The 25,355-nt window shown below is 40.1% G+C and overlaps 1 long non-coding RNA gene across 1 annotated transcript; it reads right to left on the bottom strand.

The window, feature by feature from the left end:
• LOC102547655 (uncharacterized) lies at positions 1-5,119 on the bottom strand. Its single transcript, XR_015683826.1, has 3 exons — positions 5,056-5,119; positions 795-865; positions 1-151 (listed from the first exon to the last, which is right to left on the bottom strand). It is a non-coding gene; the product is annotated as an uncharacterized LOC102547655 (long non-coding RNA).
• Between the last annotated feature and the right edge of the window lie 20,236 nt (positions 5,120-25,355).

Genomic DNA, 25,355 nt, shown 5'->3' with positions numbered 1-25,355 from the left:
TTATGTCCATCCAGTTTTGAGGCAAAGTGTCTTTTTGAGGCCCCTGCATCAGTTAGTCATTGGCTATGGTTCATCTCCAGTGGAAGGAACATTGCAAAACCAGGCTAGGCAACTCCCATTTGGTCAAAGACAATTCTCCAAAGGAAGAGGCCTATAAGATATTAACAAAACCCAGTTACTGTGGCTGATGCCAAGAAGTGCTTGCTGATAGAAGCCTGATATGGATGTCTCCTGAGAGGCTTTGCCGAAGCCTGACAAATGCAGAGGTAGATGCTTGCAACCAACCATTCAACTAAGCACAGGGACCCCAGTGGAGGAGTTAGGGGAAGGATTGAAGGAGCTGAAGGGATTTGCAACACCACAGGAAGAACAACAATATCAACCAACCAGTCTCCCTGGAGCTCCCAGGGAATAAACCACCATCCAGAGAGTATACATGGAGCGACCCATGGCTCCAACTGCATATGTAGCACACAATGGCCTTGTATGGCATCAATGGGAGGAGAGACCTTGGTCCTGTGAAGGCTTGATGCCCCAGTGTAGGGGAATGCTAGGATAGTGAGGAGGGAGTGGGTCGGGGGAGAGCACTGTCATAGAAACAGGGGGAAGGGGGTGTGGGATAGGGGTTTGCAGAGGGGAAACTGGGATAGGGAATAACATCTGAAATGTAAATAAATAAAATAACTGGTAAAATTTAAAAAAAAAACCTGTCAATGTTCACAGCATATTGGATTAGGGTACCACAGTTTAGTAAAGAGAATCTGGCAAATTGATAATAGCATCATTACACTTACCTGCCTAAGTCATCCCAAAACATTTTCCAATGGACAGTGTTTGGGTTTGTAATGTTTCCTTTAAGGCAATTCTAGTGGAAAAGGCATACAATACACATTAATTTAGACTGTTTCCTAAGTGCTGAGTTTGTGTCAGGTACTTCTTTAAATGTACCATACTCAGATATTACTTATGAAATAGGTATTATTATCTGTATATTACCTAGTACTAAAACCTTAAAAATGGCAGATCCAGGGCTAGAATCCATTTTCTTTTTTTAAATTATTTTTTTATTTAGAACTTATATTTCTTATGTGTATGAGTGTTTTTCTTGCATGTATATGTGAACCATGTTTATGCCCGGTATATGTTGGAGTCAGAAGAGGTAGCTGGATGTCCCATAGCTAGAATTACAGATGATTGTGAGCTACTATATGGGTACTGGGAATTGAATGCAGGTCCTCTGAAAGAATAGAAATGGCTCTATACCTCTGAGCCATCTTTCCCACTACATAGAACTATTTTCTTAACACTGCATTAAACTGCTTCTCTTTTCATTGTCAAAGGGTACTTGTCAATAAAAAAGAAATATAAGGTCAGAGCAAAAATGATAAGTTTCTTGTATAAGACACCACACCAAAGTGTGTGAGGGGAAAAAGGAAACTGAATTATGAATTAAAAAGTATGAGGGTGGTTAATTCTCGTGTGTGTGTGTGTGTGTGTGTGTGTGTGTGTGTGTGTGTGTGTGTGCGCGCGCGCATGCGCGTGTGTGTGTTTCAAAACATGTTATACTTTTCTCCAGTGAGTTGAATCTTCATCATTTAAATCCCATGAAAGTACCATTGCATAAGAGATGGCTGTACCAAATAAAATATTATCTAATATTTGTTAATAATTTCCCTACACCAGAAACTGTTCTGTGGGGTTTCCCATGTACTTGAGTATATCACACAAACCTCAGAACCACAACCTCAAACAGACCCTTTTTCATGGGAGCAAACTGAGGCATAAAACGGTGTCAGAGTTTTAATTCAGAGTAGCCACTAGGCTGTAGAGCTTGTGTTCTTGGTTCACTTCATCACCGCCAGAGGAGTTACAGATGGTTGGAGCAAGGATCCCTGTTGGGAGGTCCTGACTTAAAGATGAGGAAACTGAGGCCCAGAAAGAGTCAATGACTTTTATCAGGTGGCACAGATTCAGAGAGTTTAATCTTCCTAAGAGTGTTTTTTATATGTTGACAAATATTATCCAAAGAAAAACACCACTATGAATCAATATCATTTGCTTAATAGGAATTCAGTAGAGAGGAAATGATGCTGTCTCTTCTAGCAATCAAGAAACTCCATACATTGTTTGAGATGGCAAAAAAACAAAAAAACAAAACAAAACAAAACAAAAACACCAATGCCTTGCCGTGGATGCTACTAAGAGGAGTTTCTTCCCATGTCTCCTTGCAGTTCCCTAAATATATGCATTGATATAATATGACTGGACCAACAAGTTCCAATCTTGAAGCACATCTCTTTAGGGATTTAATAGAAAGAGAAACATTAGTATTTACTAAATATTCACTATATGTGAAACACATCGCCCATATTATTCTCTGTACTATGTAAAGTGTAGCTGAAATTATTCCTACAATAAGAATGTATGCCAGTTGGCATTGTCTGCATGGCGAATATTTATTAAATGCAATGATTTAACACTAGGTCATCTGATATTGGCCATCTAGGTAACCTGGGTGTTTCCTCTGAATCATGCTAGGATTGAATATTCATCTGGGTTCACTGATCCAGGTATAGGTAGCTGCTGAATTAGATGAGACCCGGCTGTTCTGGAACACTCTCTGCTGACCTCATGCCATTTCACTGCACATTATACAAAACCACGTTCTAGGTTTGTTCATTTGAAAGTAGCCTAAGAGATCAGTCATGAGGTCTCTGACACTTAGAATCATATTAGGCCCAGCATCTTTCTTCTACTAGCCAAATAAAGGCACAACAGTAGCCTAGATGCAGGGTAGGGAAGAAAATAAAGTCTGCCTCTCAGGTTGCACTGTCAATTGCTAAGGTCCTGAGACTAGTAAAAAATCAGAGACACTTTATAACCAAACAACTAACAAACGTCTTGAAATAGCCATGCTGGATCACTCCATTTATGTCATCACACTCAAAAGTGTCTTGGCTCCCTTGCTCAGCTACTAAAATATTTTGAAGATATTTAGTTTCTCTCTATTTCACCTATACAAAAAGGCAGTAAACGTGCATTGGATATTCTATGTGTCACTCACATGTAAAAATTTAAGTTAATCAAAGATACATGACTATCTAAACAAAGTGAAAGTCTTTTTATTTCTATGCCTTTTATAACAGGATCAAGCTAAGCAATTGACCAAGGCAAGACTTGAAACTTCCAACAAGAGGAAGCCCCAAATTTCTCTAGTGTTTTATCTTGCAGACAAATAATAAATAATAATAATAATAATTATTATTATTAAAACCTCTAAATCAGAGAGATTACATACATAAATGTGATATTAGGATATATATATATATATATATATATATATATATATATATATATATATATATATATATCTTCTATTAAGCAAATTGAAAAAGGATATGACTAGGCCACAAGCAATTCTAACAAAACCAAATAGATTAAGAATGATTAAGAAAAACACGCAAGGGTTTTTGTTGTAAAGAAAAAGGGAGTCACATGGGAGGGTGGAATAAGGAAGGATATAAGGGGGTGAAAACAACCAAATTACATTATAAACATACATGAAATTGTCCAAGAATGAAAAATAACTAATTCTTTTAAAAGACACAGAAGAATGCAAAATGTCCACGATAGGAACAGTTGTATCAAATAATTAAAAATATATCTGATGTTGGCTCAGAACAAATATAAACACATGAGAAATGATGGGGAAATCTAAAAATATGTCAAGAATATTAGCACATGGGGTTGGAGATTTAGCTCAGTGGTAGAGCACTTGCCTAGCAACCGCAAGGCCCTGGGTTTGGTCCCCAGCTCCGGAAAAAAAAAAAAAAGAAAAGAAAAAAAGAAAAGAAAAGAATATTAGCACAGTACATCTTTATAGCTTCGCTTGGCTCACAACAGGATACTTTTACATGTTTCTCAAGATAATATAGACTATCTTCTTTGTCTAGAAGGGTTTGAGGCTAGACCCAGTCAGTGTCTTTTAATTTAAGGAATGAATATCAAAGCCACATCAAAGTTTAAGAGCAATGATATAATCACACCTCATGGTGTAGACAAACACCAATATGTAGGGTTCTCATTGTGTCTCTGCTCTTCGCACTATGCAGGTTTCAATAGCCCTTCCAGTTGCAAAAGAAAAAAAGATAAAATATATGCATATTGAGTTCATAATGAAAATTAAGTGGGCTATTATGTAATATATCAGGACTAATAACTGAAACACAGTTCAGGATCCCTTGACTTCAGCTATATGAACAGTAGCAAGGCAATAAATAATTTTATATGTATATATTGTTGTTTCTACTCTATACCAGGAACTATGATCCCTGCTGAATATCAACAGGAAAAAACATAAAACTTAAAGATGTGCCTTTTACATTTGAGGAGAATAGGGTCTATTCAGTGATGAAGTAAATATTCTTGAAACAGATAAGAGCTAATGAGAACAATGTGGAGAATGATGAAGTGGACTCCAAGAATACCGTGAGTCTAAAGTCATTGCTTCCATTCTCTGCCAAAAGAATGCATTGGCCTCTCATTCACATCAATGGCTCCCTTTTCAAGGGATGGGTATTTGAAGTGACCTAACCATTGAAACTTGTTTCATCTGATTTTTGAACACTTTTTTTAATTTATGCTTGGAGGGTTAGAAAAACATTTTGTCCAATAGATAAAAAGAGTGGACCATTATCCAAGACTTATCACCCTCTGAGAGTCTCAAAAGAGACATACCCATTTCTGAAGTACAGAAAAGAGGGTCACCTCCTAGCATGCTGGTACCACTGTGTACTTTCCACATCATCATCACTGTCATGGGACATATATTAGACCTTCAATGAGATAGTGTAAAAGGGACAGCAGGCCAAGGTCTGATGCTTTCAAAATGTTCCCGTAGATGCCAATACCTCTGAATAATCATCCTTTCTTTCCATTACAGAGATGTCATTATGCAGGAAAGCATGTTCCCAGTTGCCCACGGTAAGCTAGAGGCAGGAGGATACATTGTTCAGAGATAATTCATGTCCCATTAAATGTCAAAACCTGACTCACGTGATTGAGCCACTGCCTCTCCCAGTTGCGGCCTGGAAAATTCATCTGAGCTTGCACCTCTGTGAGCTGAATGGTGGGAAAAGACGGTGATCACTGGGCTCCACCAGCCAGCAGGAAACAATGACTGAAGATGAAGACCTCTGTGAGGTCATAAAGCAGCAGCGATTGCAATTAAGTGCTGATAAATATGAAAGAAGCCTCTTGTTGCCGGTGGTGAGGTGCCAGGACAAAGTACAGGAGCAGCAGCGTGGAAAGGCAAGTCTCTGAACTCCGCTTGTGAGATGGATTAGTTCACCCACGCTATGGATGATGGGAGGTGGGGAGGAAGGAGCAAGGAAGTAGAAAGGATTGAAAGAAAATCATAAAAGGTGGCTGCTTGCCTCCAGGAGGGTGTTCAACTTCACTGGGTGCCATGGGTCTTCTTCACCAAAAGATGCCTTTGGATGATTCCCCAAATCAAAACAAAAATAAAAAAAATAACAAAATAAAATAAAGGAGTTGTTGACAATAAAAGCAGATGCCATAGCTGTTTGGATATCACAAGTCTAAAAATAAACACAAATGAAAGGAAAAACTCAAGACCACATCTTTCCGAGGTTATTGTAACTAAAGTCCTTGGAATATAAGTTTTGGTGACAAAGCACAGGCATCATTTACTCTAAAATGGCCTTTGGGTCTTGTTAATTAAATACATAAAGAAAAAGGTAGAAATGGATGGTAGTATGTGCTTTCCTAGAAATTTTTTTTACAGTATCTCTGACAACTACAGTGTGTGTGTGTGTGTGTGTGTGTGTGTGTGTGTGTGTGTGTGTGTGTGTGTTTTCAAACTTAGGTTCTGAACATTAGTACATCAATGATGGGAGAGTCACAACTGTTCTGCAGTGTTCTGACTTCAGTGGCTTTGGAAGTGATAAGAAATATACAGGGAATCAACAGACACTACAAAAACAATTTAAATGAAGGGTAAGACTCAGATTATAAGAGATCTAATTCAATGTCCCTAAAGGACATAACAATGGCTTCCCGAGATAAGAGATCTAATTCCATATCCCTAAAGGATTGAGCAATGATTTCAGGAGATCAGACATAAATAGAATAAATTAAATGAATACATTGAAATATTTGAGATGTTTTTAAAATATTAATTCTAACATCAACTAATTGAAAACTCCAAGAAAAAGGGCTGGAAACCTCAAAGTGTCCAGTGTCCCCACAAGATTCTCAATTGTTTTTGGCATTGCTGAAAAGTGCACAGAACCTAGGATTTGAAGGGAAGGGAGGTCAACCCCCAAAATGATTATGTCCCTGTGTCCTATACTTGCTGCACCAAGGACAATCTGTCTAACAATAGCACTTGCCATCTTTTTGGAGCCTATTAGAAATACCGAATATCAAATCTGCCAGTCAGACCCACAGGTTAACAATATCCTCCCATGAATCCTGAGCATCTCAAAATTTGGGAGGAACTGTCCAAGCCAAGCCATACAGTCACAGGGAGGCATGGGGAGAGGAGTTCACATAGAAAATGGTGATTTCTTCCTCCTCTGGCTCCTAATGCTACATGTTGACTATCAAAGCGAAGGTACACCAAACATATTCTAGAAAGTTCTGAGTGGATGCCTGGGAGAGAGATCCTGAGGGTAGATATGCACATTAGAACACACACATACACACACACACACACACACACACACACACACACACACACACACACACTCAGAGAGAGAGAGAGAGAGAGTAAGAGAGAGAGAGAGAGTTTTATAGAAACCAGTGATCTAATCGAATTCCAAAGCATATAATATATACACCCTCACATGAGATCATGACATCCTGTTCAACCACAGTCAGTTCCTTACTGGGGACAGGAAACTGAGGAGAGAAAACGGTTGTAGACAACCCTAACTTCCAGGGCAAGTCTAGGCGAGGAGAGGCAGGAAAATCCAGGTGTCTGCACTCCCATCCCTGGACCACCCTGTCTTGTTGTCTCAGCTGCTTGAGAATTTTTTTTAAGGACAGAACATAATAACAACAAGGAAAAGCAAGTGTTTATAGGGGTGGTATACCGACATTTCTCTCTAGCCCATCCTGGCACCACGTTAGTCTTCAGATTATCATTTGAAAGTCAACAAAACTAACAAGAATGGAATTGAATTAAAGCTCCTTCTTCTAACAATCATACTACTTCTACCCCAATAACCAGCCCTATCTGCTTTCTCTTTATGAAGCCAATGTCAGGCAGATATGCCCTGATGTCCTGCTAGTTCCAAAAGTCTAACAATCATACTACTTCTACCCCAATAACCAGCCCTATCTGCTTTCTCTTTATGAAGCCAATGTCAGGCAGATATGCCCTGATGTCCTGCTAGTTCCAAAAGTTTTTCTCTGACATACTCTGCTTCTCACTTCAGAACTGTTTTCTGTCATGTACCCTTTCGGAGACTCTGAAAGTTTATTTCTCATTATGAGAGTTGTACAATAGGAACTCACACATTTAGACACATTAAGCTATACACCAAGAATGCAGCTCATCTTCCTCAAGTAATCTTTACAGATACACTTACCTGCAATAAAATGTGTGTAGAAAGATAGATACAAACATGTGCACATATACATCTAAGCATTCTTTCTGCTCATTTTTACATAATGATAGTATCCATCTTCATAGCTACCCTCCTGGCTTGCTTCTTTCACTTAATGTATTTTCACAATGACTCTGTTTTGCAATGTTTCACTCTGTTGGTGAGGGAAATGGTGTGGTCAGTGCTTTCTTGATAAATGCTGCTTCATCAATGTCTTGGTAGCTGCTTCAGCTTCTGCTTAGCATGCATGAGCTCCTGGGATTCCTGGGTCTCTCCAGTCTTGTGTGTGTGGGTGCATGTGTGTGTGCGTGTGCATGTACATGTGCATGTGTAAGCATCTGTGCACACATGTGCAAGTGACACTTGTCCATTTATAGTTATGCATTTATGCAGGTAAAACTGTGGGATTTGCTCTTTAATGTGGCCTAAAAAAATGTGACTCAAAGAGGATTTGTAACTTTTACAGACAACTGCCAAGACAAACAGGAGTCAGGCTTCTGAAAATGATGTGAAATAAAATATGTTTAACTTTTCAAGCTTGTCGGGCTCTAAAGTCTCGATCACATTCTCCAAGATCTGCCACACCATCCTCGAAGTACACACAGAGCCCTTTCTAAAGGAAAGAACACAACTTTCTTCCAATAAACCATTAAGGGCATAAAAGTAATTTTATATAATATATCTGTGCCACAAATCACTGCTTTTTTCTGGTGATTTTGAGATAGGATATTATTAAGTATCACAAGCTGATCTCAAATCTGCTTGCCTTATGACATGATTGTGTTGCCTAAATAAACTATTAATAACATGATTAATTGGTCCCCTGTCACTATTATTTTCTCACATTATTAATTGTTCTTAATTCTTTCCCTCTACATCAAATTTTGCATCAATCTATATACTTAATATTATATTGAAACACATAAAAATGGAAGATAGAGATACAAATATATATATATGTATAAACATATAGAATCATTCTTATTTTATTTGTTTGTTTCTATGACAATATCTGCATTAGTCAATGGACATATGTTTATCAGGCCCTGAGGCAGACTAAAGGAAAGTGGTTTATGTATCTCATAGTTTTGGAAGTTTAAAAGCACAGCCTGGCCTGCTACCGGTGCTCTACTGGTCGGCAGACTCCCAAGTCAGCACACACTACTATACAGAAAGAGCACTTGTGTCTGTGTCTAAATCCGATTCCTTCCGAAGGCTCAGCTCTGGACATGTGTAGATTTAGTCTGTCTTCTTTTACTCTGAACACAGAACTTTATATATAAACTCTCACATAAGTTCACTGTGGACAAGTCACTTTCTAATCTTATCATTTTTATTTTTAAAGTTGCCATTGATATCCTCCAGCTCTTTATATCTATTCCCAGAATTTTTCACTATGTCAACATATATTTGTTTAAAACTTACGACCTAACAAGCAGGACAGTACCAGGTAGATGACAAAGGGCAGGTCACTACAGAAGGATCAATAATCTCTCACAAGTGTTTGAAATAGAGATTGTTCTTCTCTGTTTCCTGGGAAGAGCAATTGGCAGCAGTAGCACTTGGCACAGGACTAATCCCCTGGCATGCTAGTCTATGGAACTGGCTTATCTAGCATGTGTGAGGCCTTGGGTGTCATTCCAAACATGGAAGGAAAACAAAAACTACAAAACAAACACGCAAAAAATCTCCCAGGAATATGAGTGGAAGGAGGGATGGATGTGTGGATAGAAATCTCGAGGGATGGATAGCTACTGGATCACTATATCAATGGAGAAACTTGAATGTCACACCTGTTGTCTCGTCCATACATGGTGAAAAACATTCATTTACTTGATACTGAAGGAAAAGCTGGTCTTTCACGATCCCTGTCAATTTCATGATTGTGCAATGGCCTGTAGAAGAGTAAATGTCAATTGATTTTCTCTCTTTAAGTCTTTTCTTTATTAACTGAGCAAAAAAAAAATACAAAGCAAAATTTGAAAACTCAAATTTAGTGAAGAAAAGAAAGACGTTGTTTTTTAGTGCTGTGTTTACTGGGACTTCTCCTGAGTTGATATCTTTCCCAAAGAACTATACATCAGTGGGTGTAAACACTGCCATAGACAGTCACATGAAGTAGATTATTTAGTTAAACCACTGGTTAACTATATCTGATCTATGGAAATACTCCTGTTGTGGAGAACAGAGAAAAGGCTCTTTGATTCCTTCCATTGGTTCTTATTTGGTAGGGCAGAGTGTATGATGGGTAAATATTTTGCTTGCAGAATTTGAATGAGACCATTTTGGTTTCCCTGTGACAAAATGATACTTAAATACACTGGTATATATTCTCCACAGAAACCAGGGCTCAGGGTCGAATCATTGCTCTAATCATTGGCCATTCTTTTTTATTAAGTCACCTCCCCTAGTTCTGAGCTGGAAACTACTTGGAATGGAAGAAAATCAGCTCAGTTAAAGTCCTATTATAGGCAGAGCTCTTAATGCTTCTGTTTGAATCCTAAGCTGTAAAGTGGCCCATTCAAAAATGCACTGCCTCTGAGCAGGCTGCATCATGAATGAATGGGGTAATAAAAGCCAAGCACATACCCAAGACCTAAGACAGTCTGAGCTACACAAGAGCTTCTGAAACACAAGCTGAGACTTTCAGCCTAAATAAAGATACAGACATAGGATGTTTCCTTACAAAACACCTGGACAGCAGGAGAGATAGCTCAGTGAGCAACGTGCAGGCATTACCACCCAGGTTAATCACGTTCAAGGAAGCTTTTGTAGGCTGTATTTGTAATTCCAGCTCTGGGAAAACAGATACAGGTGTATCACTGGGACCCATTGGCCAACCAGCCTAGTTCACCTAGGCGCTCCTGGCGACTTCCACCCAGATCTGTGAGAGATCCTTCACAAAAGACAAGTCAGATAGCACCTGAGGAATGACACCAGAGGGATGCTGGTTCTTCTTGGCCTACACACACACACACACACACACACACACACACACACACACAGAGCCTTCACTCCATAATTAATAAAATTTGTACACATTCTTGAACTCCCTTTCCCCTGAAGTGAGCATACTAGGTAGCATGCTTTCCAGTGATTTCCAGAGTTCAGCAGTGGTGTTAAACTCCACTAACCCACTTCAGATAATATCTTAGTAACCTAAGTTTTTCCACTTCTCTGTCACAGTTTCCAAAGATTATTCCCCAAAAATCAGTGTATCAAATTATGCTAGTATCAAAGCCTACTTCTGGGGAAGCAAAACCAAGACAGACTATGTAGTCCAGTACAGTACACTATAGGCATATAAATCTCTCCTAAAATCATATAATCAGCAAATGAGCAAAATAGGAACATTTGGTATATATTCGCCATAAAAGGAGAGAAATGAATACATTTGGGAGGGGAAGGGGTCTTATCACCCTCTTCTCATCCATCGTGTTATATTTTGCTCAAACTTCCTAGATCCACAGCAGGCAGTGCTGCCCCAGATGTCACATGGAGGTGTCCATTCACACCTCTGTGTCCCCATTCTTCACAGTGAGAATGACCCCCCAATTCTTCAACATGTTCAAATTGTACTGTCCGGCTGGGGACACAGCTCTGCTGTAGCAGACTGAAGTAGCACTTAAGGAGCTCTGGGTTCAATTCCCAGTACCATGAGAAGACAGACCTGACTCAACTTTGCCTCTTCGGTGACATCTCTTATGTCATAACCGAGACAATTCGAGCACATGAGAAACCTGTAATTCACAACTCAACACTTAATCATAGACGTTTGCATCTGCTCTAACTATCATACGCACTGCCCTCTCGTCTCTCTAATTAAACTTGACTCTCCTTGGGAGTACTAATAGCACCTTATACTCCATGGGCTTTCCAGGGCCCAAAGCAATGTAGCTCACACACTTTTCAGGGGATGATTTACGCTTTTCAGTAATAAAGCACAGCATGTGTATGGCCTGCAGTAATGAATCATCTTTAATGGTCTTCAGAAAGGTCTCTTCCCTCTGCAAACTGCCTGCAGACAGGGTTATCTGGAACATCCTTCTGGATGATCCTTTCCAGGCATTCCGAAGAGGCAACTGGCCACAACAACACCTTGGTTTCTGTACACAATTTCCCCTCCCGGCTTTCAGGGAATAATAAAACATAATGCTTCTCACTCGTAAGTAAAGAGAACTTACTTGTAATTTTGATGAAATGATCCGGGGAGTGACTGAAGCCTTTTTCTCTCTGCTGTGATTGTTACCATTATAAATAGACAACCATAAAAGGATCAAAGCAGGAAACCTTTTAAAGGCTTACCCCAAGGCCTGATGCCCTCCCCACTTTATTTTTCTTAGCCTTAATGCTTAAGGAAAACAAACACTTATCAGTGTGTACTGATGATGTTTATCCCTCCATCTGCAGGAGGAGGGTGGCAGGGTTCCAAACCCTGAGACAGTTCACTAGAGCGCCTAGTGAACTAAGGTCAGCATCTTTCTCTACTGTATCCATTCAGTTATCCCCAGGGCCAGTGTGGATCTCATTACTGCCACTTGGTTTGCCAACTCATAAACCACCCTGGGTCCCCTTTAGGAACACACTATTTGATGGCAATTATGAAGGAGAAGAGTACTTCCTGCTCTGCTCATGAGCTGCCTCCCAGTCACTCCTACCAGAGCTACTCCAGCAAGGACTGCGACCAGGAAAGCCTTTTTCCGTGTGCCTGAGCCCTTTACCCACCTCATCTTTCTCAGTACTGCCTGGCAATGTCTCGAACTCTTCTCAAGGTTCTGCTGCAAGGTTTTTCAGCTTCTGGCAAGTCATCCTTCATCAGTACGAAGTTCAAGGACCCTGTTAAGCTTAGAGGTCCCTGAAAGGCTCCAGGGGAAGACATGAGCACTTCCTGATGATTTCTCTACCTCCCACCTCAAGAGTAGAGCAAATGGAGGAAGTAGCTTTACTCCCTCCTCTGCCTCCCTTCCCTCCCCGCCACCCCCGGCTTTCCCTGAGTTTCAGCATTTTAGGCACTGACACTGGATGGAGCACATGGCCAGGGAAAGCATGTCTACGGCACGATTGTTCTTTGGTAGAGATCTGGTTCTTAAGAGTGTCTTAGTATAGCAGCTGCCCATGTGCCTCTTAGAGTCCACTTACTGACATCTCCCAAATCCTGGACCATGAACCACTCCCTAATGATTCTATAAAACAAGCAGCAGTCAAGGAACAGAAGACAGGTTCATTTAGACCACATTGTACTCCTTAGGCATGGCTTTTCAGTAACGGCGCTGAGCACAGAACCAATCTCTATTTTTGCTAAAAATTCTCTCAAAAGGCAAAAGTCATGAAAAGATAAGACTAAGGTTTCAAGTTTCACCATGCTTGACATGTGTATACATGGCATCTCTTTTTAAATATTACCCTCATATTCATTATTTGATTTGATTCCCAAAATAATGGCATGGATCTGTAGTTAGGAACGCTGTTCTATATAACTTGATAATACCTGCTTTACAAATTCACTAGCTTTAGAACTGAGCAAATCATGTGCCCTCCATTATGTCTCTACTTTCATAGCTATTACATGTAGAGATTTTCTGTGTACCCCATTCATCTGCATGTAAACACATACATAAACCTCATATAACACATACTATACATATACAATGTATCGAACTATATCCAATATAAGGTAAGTGTGGGACCATGAAAGGCAGCCTGGTTCCTGGTTGAGCTAAGGACTAGAAGCCCTGGTGACCCTGAAGTAGGCATTTCACCTGACTCCTGGGAAACCAGCCCCCTGTCACTAGAGCAGCTCCCCATGGACTTGTGGCCATCAGTCACATAAAAGTAATGCCCAAAGCCCCTCCACAGGTAGAAGATGTGACCACAGGTCATGTAGGCTTAAGACAGACTTCCATTTTATTAAAACTAAAGGCTTGGAGGCTTAGCCAATAAGCTTTCCTTCCCAGACACTCCTCCATGCAAAAGTATTTAATCTCATACCCACCCTGAGAAGTAGAATATGGTTTTACTCATCCATCCACCTCTCACCACGACAATAAATGTCTTAAAGCCATGGACTGACTCTTTTCATTGGGATCTGGCCAAGGGGAGCCACAGAGAAGGCCTTCGACTACAGATCCACTGTCTAATCTCCTGTGGTCTGCTACCACTATCAAGCCAAAGACTACCCCCACGGGACAAGCAGGAGTTCCCCCTTGGCCCCCAGGCTATGATCCAGCCTGGAGGGGCACTCCATTCTCAGTGGGGGTGGGGGGAAGTCCACTCCCGTTCTCAACTCTTCCATAGCTTCCAGTGTTGCCCGGATGCGCAGGCATCCCTGCATCTCAGACTGCACTTCCCCACCCTGGAGCCTTGTCCTGGGGCTTCCCTCCTGGCCTGACACTCCACCCAGCATCAGCATGGGTTAAGTATGGTCAACTTCCTATGTTCTGCCTCCATGAGAGGCCATGCCCTGTGGCAGAGCAGACGTGGGACCCCACCAACCGTACAGGCAAGTATTAAATAAATTATCATGTCAATATTGGAAATAAGAAAATAAAAGATTAACAGATTTTATCTTTGCCGTAAGAAATACTTCAAGGAAGCCAGGGCTAAGTAGGGTTCTTCCATAGCAGAACCTAAGACAAGCATTCTACTACAAGCAATCTGTCAAGAAACTGAAACGGCTTAGAAAGAAAATACAGCAATTAAAGTTACAATCACAAATTTGTTATAAACAAATGTGGCCAAACACATTTACAACACGAAAGTGCCCTCTGAATGATTGCCGAACTCACCAAACATCTCAGAATATTTCTCTGAATGTATCTATTAGCAGAGAGGTTTACCTACCAACTTTATCCTTCATGATTGACTGCTTCTTCTGGCCAATGACTCCATAGCAGTGACTTCTAGACCACCCATAGGAGGAACATGCTTACTGATCATATACATACAAGATTAAAGACATAAGGAAACAACACAAGCAGCACACACTACACTACACACTACAAGTGCAAGTGGTCCCTTGGTGTGGCTAAAGGAATTGAATCTGGTTAGAAGTGCATATAAACACATGTGTAGTTCAATTTTTTTAAAAAATTTTTGACCATCTCAAGAATTTAAATAAATGAATCCAGACATAAAAAGAAAATCAACTTCTGGCAAGGACATTGTGTCATATTTCCCAATAATTCATCTGAAAGTTTATTAAACTTTTCCCCATCCTTATATACTACCTGAGTCCCTTCTGGTGAATGTTCTTGTATATTGCTTTGAAAAAGAAAATAGAAAAGCAAGTTTGACAATATATTTTCATTGACAAAATAAAAACAATCTAGCTAAACCATAATAGTAAATTCTCTTTTAGGGCAGAACATCTCAGAAAAGGGTATGTTGTTGTTTTTGTTGTTGCTGTTGTTTCTTTGTTTGTTTGGATGGTTGTTTTGTTTTTACCGCATTTAGTATTTACCCTACAAGACATGAAATCCTCCTAGTGATATGGACCTCAACACCATTGGGAAAGTACTTGGTTGCTCCTTTAACAGTTGTGTCACTATACCAAAATGTCTTCATTTTGTTTATGTCCATAGGTGAACATTGTCGCTAGTGTTAATCAGAGGAACTTCTCTCTGCAATGAAAGGCAGTGACTATAGAGATGAAAGTTGCTCACGGTGCTAATAATAAGTGAAAGTATAATTATTATCCCTAAAAGGACATCCAAAATGCCCCCTTTAAGACTCAGGAATAATATGGTAGAAGGAGGACAACAAGAATATGAGAGTTAGAAAATATAGCAAAGGGCTAGGAAACAATCTTTGAGCTATGACATAGCCAGTCTCATAAGAACAGCAGAGCGGCAGAGGCTGCCTTCAACAGACCTGCACAAAACTAGACTTGTCTCAAGCAATATCAATTAAGACAGAGTCCACATGGCCCTATCTACTTCTGATGAACTATGGGCTGCTGATGAATTCTAGGGAAGGGGCAGATAGTGTCTTCAGTTGTATAATACCTAAAAAACCCAATGTGCCCCAGTGGTTAGTTCCAAATGCACAGTCACACAAACTATCCTAGGCAAATTCAGTGGATCCCAAATAATCCAAAAATGCACAAATGTAGGAAAGAGATTTTCAGTGACATGGAAGAGAAATAGAGGTGGGAGGGAGCTACGAAAGGATGAGGGTGACAGAAATAAAAACATGTATGTACTGGCTAGTTTGATGTCAACATGATACAAGTTAGAGTCATTGTAAAGAGAATGCCACCCCCAGACTGACTTGTGACTGAGTGGTACACTTTCTTAATTGATGATTGATAATGGAAGGGTCCAGCTCAGTTAGGGAAGTGCTATTTCTGGGTAGGTAGTCCTCAGTGTTATAAGGAAGCAGGCTGAATAAGCCATGAGGAACATGCCAGTAAACAGAAATCTTCCTGTGACAGATATGACTATGTGTTTTTAAGAGGATTGTGGTAGTAGTACTATAGCCCAAAAAGCTCTTGAGTGTTGAAAGCTTGCTGAGATGTCATAGGAATGTGAAAGGTAATTCTGTAAGTAATGCAAATGATAAAAGCATAGATTGTGAGGTTTCAAAGGAAGACAGATTCTACTGGGGCTATTTATGTGGTATTTTGAATTAAAAATCTGTTGTTCTTGTAACCTGGGCCTGACAAATCAGTCATGATTAACAGGTGATCAGCACCCCTGAACCTTTGGTTCACTGGGACAATTGAGGCTCCGCATTAGTTGGAGCTGAGAAATTAGCAGTGATTAAGAAGAGCTCAGCATCACTGGGGATCATATACCTGGGAGTATTTCCTCAAGCACACAGAAATGGTGGTCTAGAGAGGGGCAAGGCTACCTCTCATGCTAGTAGCTGAACTAGATACTATAAGAGAATTCAGAGGGTACTGAGTTTGAAGGAAACGCCAGTACCATGAGACAACCATCAGGGAGTAAAGAGACCTTGGAGTGGAGCCAACCTGAGCCCAGGAGACAAGCTATTGTGTGTGTGCATGCTTGTGCACTATGGCAAGCTGTTTGGAGTCTAGAAGACAGTGAGTCCCAGAAGTCTGATGCTGGACTTTACACTATTGTACTTTAGTTTTCCTTGATCTATTGTGATTGTTTCCTGTTCTTCCTTCTTAGACAATGGGAGAACTCGACTTATTTCTACTCTATAGGAGCCCACAGCTGAGTTTGGACTTTTGAAGAGAATTTGAAACTTTGCAATTATAAAGACTTGAAGTATTAGAGATTCTGAATATTCTAAAATAGAGGGGCTGAACTTTTTTAAGTATTTGAATTTTGTAATAATGTGGTATGTACAAATGTCTGACATGTATTATATTTTGGTATTAATACAGCATCTAGCAGTGAACAAGAAAAAATTGGTTATAGTTTAACAGTGTGTTTTGTTTGTGTGTCAGGTTGGTAAGGGGTCAATCATTCTAGCCAGTTTTATGGAAACTTGGTACAAAATAAAGTCATCCAGGAAGAGGGAACCTCTGTTGAGAAAACGCCATCTCTAGACTGGCCTGTGGGCAGGCCTGTGAAGTATTTTTATGATTGATGATTGAGGTGGAAGGACCCAGCTCACTGTGACCAGTACCACCCTGGGACACTGGTCATGGATGTTCTTAAGGAATCAGACTGAGCAAGCAGACTGAGAAGCAAGCTGGTCAGCAGCAATCCTCCATGGTCTCTGCGTCAGTTCCTGCCTCTGAGTTCCTATGCTGAGATTCTGCCATGATTTCCCTGGATGACAGATTTATAATCTGTAAGATGAAATAACTCTTTCCTCCCCAGGTTGATTTTGGTTGTGGTGTTTTATCACAGCAATAGGAAACCTAGCAAAGAGTCTCTCTCTCTCTCTCTCTCTCTCTCTCTCTCTCTCTCTCTCTCTCTCTCTCTCTCTTTCTCTGTGTGTGTTAGTCGAAAAGAGAAAAAGGTTTTAAAACAATATTTTTTAAATGGGGGAATGGCATTACTTTTTAACCTGCCAAATACATAAAGAGGGTCTCTGAAAGGAAAGTTCACTATTCTAAAATATGCCCCTATTTTAAATGCCTGCACTTTAACAGGCTAACCCCATTGGATAGAAGTAGCTCAATGCTGTTGATTCCTTGCACTTATTTTTTTTAACAAATTAAAGTTTTGCAGAACCATGTTCAAGACAAGATTACACTTGAAAGTCAGAGAGTACACCTGAGTTCCCAAGGGCATGCAACCAAAGTCCTCAACTGTTCTCAAACATGCTTCTTCCACTCTTCCCTGTTCCCCAGGGAGAGCTTCTATTTCATCTTTCCCCCCTTCTTCCTAAAGGAACTTTTTTTTCAAAATGAGTTTATGAAAGTAAGAACTCTTATCCACCATTCATTTCTAAATAAAGAAGAAAGGAATACCAATGCAAAATGACTGAATTAATCATCTCTCTCTCTCTTTGAATTCTAGCCAAATCCCCTTAATACGGACAAGATACAGTGAGTGACAAGGATATGGGACAATGTGGATTTTATGTACTGTGCCGGTTAGGCCCACTTGCAAATAGGCATCTTTACATCTGTCCCAGTGGAGAGCTTGTCTTCTCTATATTTGGGCAGAGGCCATGAGAATCTTTAAAAAACCACTACCTAGATGACGAACTGTGATGTAGACCAGAGGGGCTCAGCCAAGGTCACCAAGGACAGAGATCCACAGTGAAACCACACTGTATTCTTTCATTTTTCAAACTTACACATCTTCCTGCACCCCTTTCATTGCATATGATTTATGTTTGGTTGATTTTGCTACAAGCCTGGAATGTTTACACAAAGGCTTAATAGACATTTACTTTGGAAGTTACATTGTGAGATAGAATCAAGGAATTGGCCCATTGCCGAATTCAAAATGGGAGGCCACCTGGAAGTTAGTAATCACTTTGCAAACACCAGAGGCATGGAACAGAAGGGTCCAGGAGAGTCTGACTTCACATGATAACCATATTGCCCTCAGATATATCTCTCTGAAATGACTAAGGAGAAAGTCATGTTCAATACAGATATCCACAGATAACACTGTCCACAATACACTCTTGATAGCTCGGTATATTAATGCCATAATTTTATATTGTACTATGCATTTCACCGTATGTATCGGCTTTCTATCGTGGCTACAATAATGCTCTACAAAAAGGTTGCTGAAACCTTAAATGCCAATAGTTCATCCTGAGCTCAGCTTGGAGTCAAATATAAAAGAATTATAAGCCTTTCCTTATAGACAAGGGAACTGAAACAGACTTAGTATTCCACTTGCTCCAGGCTACATGTTATGCAATTGGTTTAAAAAAAGATAAGTTTTTCTAAAAAAATCTTCACTATCCCTTAGGTGTTTGGATTAAACCACATTCTTTTTAATGCTCCAACAAACTCCCAACATACGAGTTAGGCAACATAAATGTTATAAAACTGAATGTGATAGATGATAAAAATAATATAAAGTCACCCTCTTTGAGATTCTAACCTAATTTGGGAGGAAATTGTGCATCTTTATGTTGCTTAACTTCGCAGTCAGAGAGAGAAAAACTTTTTCTAAGCAATTGCCTATAAGACACAGGTATATAAAATAAACACATCTCTTTATATATCATCCACATGGCATCCTGGGAAGAAGAGTGACTACTTCAAAGAAAATGCTCAAAGACATCTTCAATTATCAAACAATATTCCATGCCAACTTAAAGAGAGATAACACTAAGCTTACAGGTATCTGAAGAAAAGTAACACTTCAGGCAAAATAAGCAAGAACTTGTAGAATAGAGAGAGCTCAACTGAGCTGCTGCAGAATGGACAACTGATGGAAAGCAACTCTGGGTAGCAAAGAAAAGAATTTGGCCACACAGAGCCTTATAAGCTACAGTAAGAGGCTAATTTTGGGGGTTCCCAAACAAGGAAAAAACATGGTCTTGTTTACCCTTTGTAGGGAATTTTTGTTAGAATGAATAAAGGGTTAGAGGGCAAAAAAGTCTGAACCCGGTTTCTGAGAAAGTGAGAGTGTTTGAAATGGTTGGATTCAAGAATCTGTAGATACATCTTGCACTGGATGTGCTGGCAGATTGAATATAAGCAAAGAAAAAGAGATGAGTCAATGACTGTTGAAGCTTCCAAATCTCGAAGGATGGATTTACCACACACTTCATGGAAAAGACCAAGAATAGAGTTTGTGGGAAAAAGTGATTGCTAGAGCTCTCCCAACCTGACAGTGTGGATGCTAACAGGGTTGCCCATCAAAGCCACAGTTGGGTCCTTACACAGAATGTCAAGTTAACCCACCACCCAATACACCTGCAATCTTTATGGGGACTCGGAAATGTGCTTCTTGCTTCCATCACAATTCTTAATGGCTCAGAACACAGTAGGTGCATATACTGGACAAGAGAATGAGAATTTCAAAAACCTTAGGCAAAGAAAGAATTTATCAAGAAGCTTAACTGTTTCCTTGTTGGACTGATGGCTTGTTTGTCTGTTAGTAATTATCAATAAGTTGATGTCTTTTCTCTTTTACTTTTTAGTTTTCTGTTTCTGCAACCACATTGCATCTACATCAAATAAAGTCCAGTGGGGTTATAAGCAAACAAGCAAAGATGTTTGGAAGAAAGTTTATCGTGCCTTATTCATAATAACCCCAAAATGGGAATGCCACAGATACCTTCCAGGAGAACAGAAAACTGAAGCGTAGTCCAGTCAACAAAAATTCTCAACCATACAAAAAATAAACTACAGCTGTATACAAACATGGGTAAATCTCTAGACATAAAGATGAACAGAAAAATCCAGGCACTAAAGAGGATGCACTTTATGATTCCACTGACATAAAGTGCAAAAAGAGGAGAAAGTGCTCCATCAGAACAAGGATCAGAACATTTGTTTCCTCTGGATAAACCAGGAATGGTGTTGAAAGGAGCATTCTCAAAGAATATAAGTATTCTAAGGCTGGCTATATGCGGTGCTCACTCTAGAAATCCATGACTATCATATGGACTACAAAGTATGCTTTAATATTGAAAACAAGAGAAGGGGGCATTACAATGTTGCCTTTCATATGCCCTAGCATGAAACAAGACTGGAATGAATACTTTGTCCTTCAAAACTGAAGATAGGAAATGCACAGACTTTGTTTTCAGGTCACAGTGGCTGAACTGCTAAGGGCCCTTTCCACAAGACCTTCTTTCCCTTCTCCTATTATACTTATTCTACCCAAAGACTGGTCACCACAAGTCCTGCATTGTGACTGGAGCTTGTACGTCTCAGAGGAAACAGAGGATATCATTAATCAAGCTATCTTCTTTTATCTCCTCTTTGCATGCCCTCCAATGACAAGACTATGCCATTCTATATACCCTCCTCCTTTTGACTTGGATTGTCTTCTTTCTCTGAACTTACATAGCTCCTTCATACCTGGTGTTCTAACCCCTGAATACCTTCCTTGACTCTCAAATCTTTACAATAGATTCCTAATATGTTTTCCAAGGAAGTATGAAAACCCTTTCATGGATAGAGTATTCTTTCTCCACACCAAACCTTATAAATTAGATACAATATGTCAGGCAGGTAATCAGTGCAGTAAATGCTTCATTGCCAAGGCTTATGACCAACCCCCTGTATCACAGAATGGATGAGAGAGAATGGTTTTCTGTAGTGAATAAGATGGCAAATTGAACTCAGTTTTATCTGCAGTTGAAACTTGTACCCAAGGGTTAATGAGAATCTTCTCTTGATTTGAATGGCCAGCCTCCCTTCACTTCCAGAGAATATATACCTCATAGAAAATTTTGAAAGAAATAACTTTGAGGCAAAAGTTTTAAATGTCGGGCTGGGGATTTAGCTCAGTGGTAGAGCGCTTATCTAGGAAGCGCAAGGCCCTGGGTTCGGTCCCCAGCTCCGAAAAAAAGAACCAAAAAAAAAAAAAAAGTTTTAAATGTCTAAAGTTCAGGCATACTAACACATGCCCGTAACCCCAGCAACAAGGAGGCTGAGGGAGGAGGGACATGAGATGGATGGTGTTCTGGGCTATTACATAAGTGAATGTCTCAAAACAACAACAAAAGTATTTGTCTAGAAGCTTATATGTAATTTCCGTGGGAGGCGTACCCAAGGCCAACTCTCCCTGTCCTGTATAACAAGTCATCCCATCTCCCTGTCTAAGCTCCCATGGTGGTTACAGATCACAGTTGTGACATATGGAGCTGACTCAACTTTAAAGACAAGCCTGGCTTAGAGGTTAAAACAAGAATTCAAAACAAATGCTCCCTGTGAGAAGCAAGGAATATTGAAGGCTGGGGAAGTTTCCAGACTTTGTTTTTGCCCTGGGATTGCTTTTGGAACCTTTAACTAAATCAGTAGTCTGTCACATCTTCTATTATGTTTTAAAGACTCCATACTTCACTCACTATCCTCACAGTCACGAAATAACTAGTAATTTTTGAACAAGGGCCCCATGTTCCCCTTTTACCCTGGGCTCTGCCAATAATATTACAAGTCCAGATCTTTTTATTTCCAGACCAGTTAGCAAGCTAAAAGCCACCGCTTATTTTAAAACTCACTTCAAACACTGCAGCAGATAGAAGCTTATCAACTAAGAAATTCTCAAATCCCCACAGACACTACTGTTTTCAGTGCCTAACTGGAGAAAGATGAGTTTCAGGATGTGGACTGGATGTTCTTCTCCCAAGCTGGAAAATATAAGAACTTCTCTATAAACTAAAGTTGAAGATCATGGATAAAAAGGTATTAAAAATTAAAATTCAGTAGATCTTTCCTTCTGCTTTAGGGATGACATGAATTAATTATGTACTTATTACTATAGAGCTAGCTCATCAGTCAGTGTTGCCAAATTGTTGAATAACTCCTGTTACTTGAAAAATCCCACACTCCAACATTGATCAGAGTTAAGATGTGGTGATGTAGGTGGGTGGGTCTACAAACCCATTTTTGGGCTAAGGTTCACATCAGTAACAAGAGGAATCAGTGTAATCCAATACATGATGGTGCTGCCTTATTCCTCTAAAACACTAAAGATGTTTCCCAGACAGATTCATTTGACCCCTGACTGTTCATCCAATCTCCTCTAGTCTCACATCAAGCACTGATAAGTCTGCAACATGTTGGTCACTGGATATTAAAAAGCAATTTATTGTTCCCTTTTGCTGTCTCCATCCCTTCAGTCCCTTCAGTGACCTTGCATTGTATAATGTTCTCCTGCCCATTGCCAGCAGCACAATCAAAGAGACTGGAATGAACATGGAAAGTGGACCTTGGTAGCCAGGGAGCTGGGAGCCTGCCACAGCCTCTATCACCAGTAGGACCTTTACTCTCTGCCATGGAATGTATCACTACTGCCTTCTCCATTGCCTTCATTCTCTTCCAGCTGTTTTCTACCCTGCCTCTTTACTCACAGAGATGACCTCTCCACCTACTTCCCTGGGAAAATTAAGAACATCTGATGAGAACTCCCACAGTTTCCTCCGAAACTCCTTCAGTTTTCTTTGGATCAACACCCAAACTTTCTTCCTTCCCTCTCATCTTGGAATAAATGTTCCCTGCCACATGGACAGGTTAACCCCTTCACCTGCCTCCCACCATGCTGTGTCTCCCCTTCAGAGACCATGGTCTCCCTTTCTTCTCTGCTGGTGACTTGTCTAGTTCATCAACGGGGCCTCAAATCTTTTCATTTAAAGATAAACAAACACACTCACACCAACAAAGTCCCTCCTCAGCTACACTTCATATTTGCCTGTCCTTTTCTCCTAGCCTCTTCCAAATCCCTTTCTCCCCTCTGTATGCCCTTGGCAAAGCAAAGCATTGTCAGATACCATTGATCACTAAATGTAGAATGCACCAGATGAGCAGGAAATCCATATTTGGCTCTCCCATACCTCACCTCAGTCTCTCTTCTGTTACTTGACATCATCTTTCCAGAGACCAAATTTGGTGGTACATACCTATAATCCTAGAAGCTGAGACCAGGATATTTCAAATTCAAGGCCAGCCTTAAGTTATCTAGTCAGGTTATCCAAACATCCTGTGTGATACAAATAAGGCTCTGTCTCTAAGGTTTGAAAAAAAGAAGAGTTAAGACAAATTTTCGTTTTAGAGACTACTAAATAAATACAGTGTGGCTCCTCCGTGTGAAGCCCTCAGCTCGGTGCTTTCTATTCTCAATTGCCTTGAACATTTAGGGAGGTTGTGGTTCTAGGAACATCAGAACTATATCTTATATCTATGTAAACCGGCTGGAATTTTGATAGGGAGTGTACTAATTCTGTGGGTATTCTAGGTACTGCAGATATTTTAACAATGCTAATTGCTTCAATCCATGAGAACTCCAGGTATTTCCCTAAATTCTGTTGCCATTGTCCTTTAATTTCCTGCATAGCTCTCTAGTTACAGCATACCGACCTCCCAAATTGGCCAATGAAAGAGAAGAGCCCAGAGTTGAAGCCATATATTTTCAATTGGTTGTTTATCAGCAATGGTCTAAGAACAGTCGAATGACCACATTGGTTTGCTACCCAATTTGTTTCATTGGTTGGTATGTTGGTTGGTTTTGGTTTGTTGGGGTTTTTTTGGGGGGAGGTGTTGTTTCTAAATTGGCTTTCTCTGCTTATTTTTTATTGTTTGTTTGACTGTTATTATTGTTTTGAGAACAAGCCATACCATGTATCTTGGGCTTGCCTAGAACCTGCAGTCCTCCTGTCTCAGCCACCCCAATGCAGAAATCACAAACTTGTACCACCACATCCATCAAAATCCAAATCTTATTTCTCACAATGTACAAAACTCCTTTCAAAAGCTGAGCAAACTGATGGCCACCCACCCAGAAACACTCCTTTCTCAAGATGAAGCCTTCCTTTCCTCTTTAGTGATGTTGGGTTCATTCCAACATTTTCTACTGTTCATTTAAAGTGTCCAGTAGTGTTTGTTTTACCTATTCTTTGTCTATTACTGAACAAAGGTTATCCCCACAATACTACACTTGCCTGCTCTCTGCTCACCTCACTCTTACTCTTCCACAGGTATTCTCACTGACTCCTACCTTCCCCACCCTCCCCAGTGCTATATTTTACTTCTTGAATCATCCATAAATTCTAGACCATATCTCCAACACCTGCTATATACCTCAGCCTAAGATCTTTTGCATTTTTACAGGTGTGGCACACTGGCTCTTCTAGATCTATCTAATAGAAACAATGACTTTGACACAAGGAACTTTGTATGTGTCCTACCCTCCCACCAGAAGAAAACCTAACTTCCTTGAACAAAGGAGAATGGCTTTTAAGGAGCTTCTAATATGATTCTAGCAGGGGACGAGCACTGGATCACCAAGTCTGGAGATAAAGTTTTACCTGCTTCAAGCAAAAGCAGAAGGCAGAGGACAGTGATCTTTTGCTGAATCAAAGTAGCAAGAATGCACTCGCTCCATGATTGGCACTGTACATGTGCCTCTTGGTCCTCTTAAAAATCACATCGTGCATGACATTGATAACAGACAGTGACACTTCCTAAAATTAGATAAACATTGCTTGCACACCTAATGATATAAAACTAAGAACTTACTTTGGCTTCAACTCAAGGCACAGTGGCGTTCTATGAAGCAGGAAGTGGTGAGGTGTCTGGTTTGGGCACTGCGGATAAAGAAAAGCTGTGACCTCTTTTCCACTTATTGTTCACATTGTAAATGCTTTCCTTCCATCAAT

The sequence above is a fragment of the Rattus norvegicus genome, chromosome 3 (assembly GCF_021556685.1).
Source record: "Rattus norvegicus strain SHRSP/BbbUtx chromosome 3, alternate assembly SHRSP_T2T, whole genome shotgun sequence".
NCBI lineage: Eukaryota > Metazoa > Chordata > Mammalia > Rodentia > Muridae > Rattus > Rattus norvegicus.
This window is presented reverse-complemented; position numbering and strand designations above follow the sequence as displayed.